We start from the raw sequence: 4448 nt of genomic DNA, 5'->3' as shown, positions 1-4448 counted from the left end.
TCTTTCCCTCTCTTCTGAAGAAGCTGAGAAAATCGCCTCCTCCTCACACAAGCAGGCTTCTTTAACTCCCGGCGCGGGCACAATGAAGACACAAAGCTCAACAAGTCTGAAATATTACGTGCAAAACATTACTTTAACTATCACTTCATCAGCCTCAAAATAATTAGGCTAGACTATATTACATAACGCCGTTTCCTTTAGGAAACTACCTTCAGTTTAACCGCGAAAAAGGAGATGACGAATTAACGTAAATATGTTAATAACCCTCTGTTAACACCTCAAAAAATGTAAATATTGTAAAATCGTATGTAAATATGACATAAGACGCTCACTGACGTTATATTAAAAGTACCTCTTCCGTTCAGTAAAAGAGTTAAGACTATTTCTGAGGTGAAAACCGCGTACGCGTATTTTTCAATATAAGCTCTTTTCGAACTATTTCCGCCTTCCATGAAATCTCAAAATACTACCGGACTCAAACAATGAATGATGACTTTACATTTTTAATCTTTACTTACCATAAACCATCTTCCACTCGCACTCGCTTCCATCTGAAGACGCTGAGAAAATGGCGACTTCTCGCACTGGTGTCGTCCGATGTATATTTAATATTCTCTTAATTTTTGTCCTCCATTGCAAGTCTGGGAGACCAATATTTTCTTCTGAACAGACATGTTCGCTATGATATAATTTAAGATTTATTCATATATAAATATTGGAATGGATTACATTATTAAAACTGTATTTTTTTAAACTTGAAAATACTGATTATCATTCTAGACTCTCAATGGATTAACAAAAAATTATGAGAGAAAATTAAAAAAATATCTTCATTTGTGTTCCAAAGATAGACAAAAGTCTTATAGGTTTGGAATGACTTCCATGAAATCTCAAAATACTACCGGACTCAAACAATGAATGATGACTTTACATTTTTAATCTTTACTTACCATAAACCATCTTCCACTCGCACTCGCTTCCATCTGAAGACGCTGAGAAAATGGCGACTTCTCGCACTGGTGTCGTCCGATGTTAACGTGACGTGCATGCTCTCTTTCACGTCCGCTTTCCCAACCCAGCACCGCTTGGTTATAGATCAAGAACAATTTTCAACCCAACGTCCTTACCCAGCAGGCTCAACCCAGCAGTTGGTACGAAAAAACAACCCAGCGTTTTTTAGTGTGTACATTACACTATTTACACATTATACTGATTATCTAGACTTTCAATGGATTAACCAAAAAATGATGAGAGAAAATTAAAAATATCTTCATTTGTGTTCTAAAGATAGACAAAAGTCTTTATAGGTTTGGAAATTGAAAAAGACGTGAGGGTAAGTCAATAATTTTTTTGTGTGAACTATTCCGTTAAGAAAGGAAGACCAAGAATAATGACTCTCCAAATCAGACAACTCCAAAGTTGGTTTGAGTTCTGCAATGAAAAACACGGACATCAATGGTTTAAATAAAATATGAACACATAATCATACTGTTGTTGCATCAAAATGTGAAGTAAACCGGCAGGAGACAATGGAAACATTTATTTTCTGAAAATAACTCGCATCAATCTCAAAATAATGATGCTCTTCTATGCCTCTGGCTTTCAACATCTACAAAAACAAACATTCTTTTTCTCTTAGTAAAAAAAAAAAAAAAAAGATAACATGATGGAATTATGAACTTTACTTGCCTTAACCATCTTTCCCTCTCTTCTGAAGAAGCTGAGAAAATCGCCGCCTCCTCACACAAGCAGGCTTCTGTGTCTCCCGGTGTGGGCACAATGAAGACACAAAGCTCAACAAGTCTGAAATATTACGTGCAAAACATTACTTTAACTATCACTTCATCAGCCTCAAAATAATTAGGCTAGACTATATTACATAACGCCGTTTCCTTTAGGAAACTACCTTCAGTTTAACCGCGAAAAAGGAGATGACGAATTAACGTAAATATGTTAATAACCCTCTGCCAACCCCTGCCCCTAAACCTACCATTTGTCAATAAAACACAAGATATAACAGGCAGATATAGCTATAGTCATAATTTATTTAAAAATATGAATATTCCAAGTCTTCCGAGGCAAAACGATTGAATTACCGTCTGCCGTAAAGCTCATCCTGTGCATGCAGTCTGTGTGCAAATTTAAAAAATGCCGCCAGAAGAAGCCTTAATGTCAGCCTTGGTTGTGAAATGCTATTCGCTCTTGTGTGTCTCGTGACTGATTGTGTTATGCTACAGGAGTATATTTTTAAATGATATGTTGAGCTATCTATCTATCTATCTGTAGATATAATGATAAGATATAATGATATAATGTTAACATACCAAGCTACTTCAATTAAAAGAAAAAAAAAAGTGTACCTTTAAATACTGAGAAAGTCACATGTTGAATCAGTTTGCTGAAAGTATACTGTACAGAAAACGTGACCAAGGTTCGTATGTAGTCTGTGTATAGGGTCATGCTCACAAACACAAAAACACATTCAAGGTACCACACGACACCAAAATAATGCAATTAACTAAATAGTATGGAATGTATCACAAAACACCGTAGTGTGCTTACTGCTAACAAAATATAAAGGAAACCAAACTATTAAAATAAAGCATAATTATGTGGCGTGTCATGCAGGGACTTCCGGGAATGACGTTTTACTGTTTTTCACTGTAAATTGTCTGATAATTAGTTTGTATTGTTTTCACTTTCAGAAAACCTAGAATTGACAGGATTTTAGAGTAAAACTACATAAAATGTGATGTTAAACAATTTACAATCATTCATTGTACAGTAAGATATAAAAAGGCAAATCTGTTTTTGCAATGATGCCGGACTGTTGCGATAAAGTTTCAAATAATAAGAAATCATAATAAAATATAGGTATTTCATTCACTGGATTCACTATATAATATAAATATACATATACTACAGTAATGTGATTAATTTCATTCATGTGGACATTTAACCAGATGAGGCAAGTCTATGTGAAAGAAAATAGTTAAATGCACCAATAACCTCTGTATACAGGCCCTGTCCTCCCTCATACTCAGCGTCCTCCTTGATCTGAGTGTTCTACTCCTTTCCAGACATGAAAAGTAAACCCACTCCAAAAACAGCACCAGTGCAGATCCAATCTCAATGAGCTGTAATTTAAAAAACGGCCTGATGGAAAAACAGCAATAAATTTGCAAAGCCTTCAAAGGAGCCGCCTGTGCGTTCACCTTTTTGTACATAAAACAAAAAGACTTTAGCTATTGGCTATGAAAAACATTTCACAACATGCTGGGACAGATAGCAAGACAGAAAGACTATGGACTGGCATAAAAGGTAAACATCTGGGAAATAAATCCCATGTGTGGCAGCAGCAATATACATTACAGTGTTTCCCCTAGGTTTACGGCTTTCGGGGGGGGGGGGGGGGGGGGGGGGGGGGTTGTCTGGGAAGCTGTCAAGCACACAGCCAGATGTTAGTCAGGCATGCATCCATGAATGCCGCTAAGAAATTGAGAGGTACCCATAATTGTAAAAAATAGCTTATCTTAAAGCCCAAAGTTTTCTTTAATTTTGATGCCAATTTAAACCTTTAAACTAGAGTGGATTCTCCCTCCAGAATCACGTTATGTGGGGTCAAAACCTCCTTCACGGGGGTTCCCCCTTTGACGAAATCCTGTTCCGTGGGGTGGGGGATTTCGCTTCAACTTGCGGACTTAAAAATAGCCCATGGCAGCAGTATAAAAGCAGTCCAGTTCCACAGGAAAACTGTGGACTTGGCAACACTGGTTGCTGTCTGTAGTATCATAATGTTCTGTTTCTAGTTTATTTTGTGACTGTGAAACTACGGTTGAGGCCAGTGTTGCCATCTTGTGGACCAACTAATTTACTGCAAAACAATTCAAGGTCCATGTGTGACCTGAGCGCAGATTACACACATTAGAAAAATCAGACTGTGTGCATACACTGATGACAAAATGTACATCAAGCACATTGTATGCATGTCCTAGTGTTCATATCAAAACCAAAATAGGCTTAAGTCAAGCTAACCAGTGGCGTAGCACAAATCCCCACGTCGCAATATTGGAAATATTTCTGTTTTAAACCATGAAGGCGAGCCAGTGGATATCATACAAGCAACGTGCAAACTTTGTGCAAGACTTATGCCGGTGAACATCTTTCACCATGAAAATGAAAGTAAAAACTGACGGCACTTTGACGGCTATTCTCTTAGAGACGACGCGAGACGAATCTCCTACTTAATATGCGGTATATAACTGTTTTAACTTATTTCCTTAAAGGTGGGGTAAAACGCTTTAGGAAACTGAGTCGGGCCGAGTGCCAAAACAAACTTGTAGCCAATCAGCAGTAAGGGGCGTGTCTACTCGTGTTGCGGAGGAGAGAGTGCTCAGTGCACAGGACATTTCCAGCGCTGGAGAGAACTCAAGGAGCGGAAGGCCTGC

The sequence above is a fragment of the Sinocyclocheilus rhinocerous genome, unplaced genomic scaffold (assembly GCF_001515625.1).
Source record: "Sinocyclocheilus rhinocerous isolate Xijiao unplaced genomic scaffold, SAMN03320098_v1.1 scaffold1450, whole genome shotgun sequence".
In the NCBI taxonomy this organism is placed as follows: Eukaryota; Metazoa; Chordata; class Actinopteri; order Cypriniformes; family Cyprinidae; genus Sinocyclocheilus; species Sinocyclocheilus rhinocerous.
The sequence above is the reverse complement of the archived record's forward strand: the minus strand, read 5'-3'. Positions refer to the sequence as shown.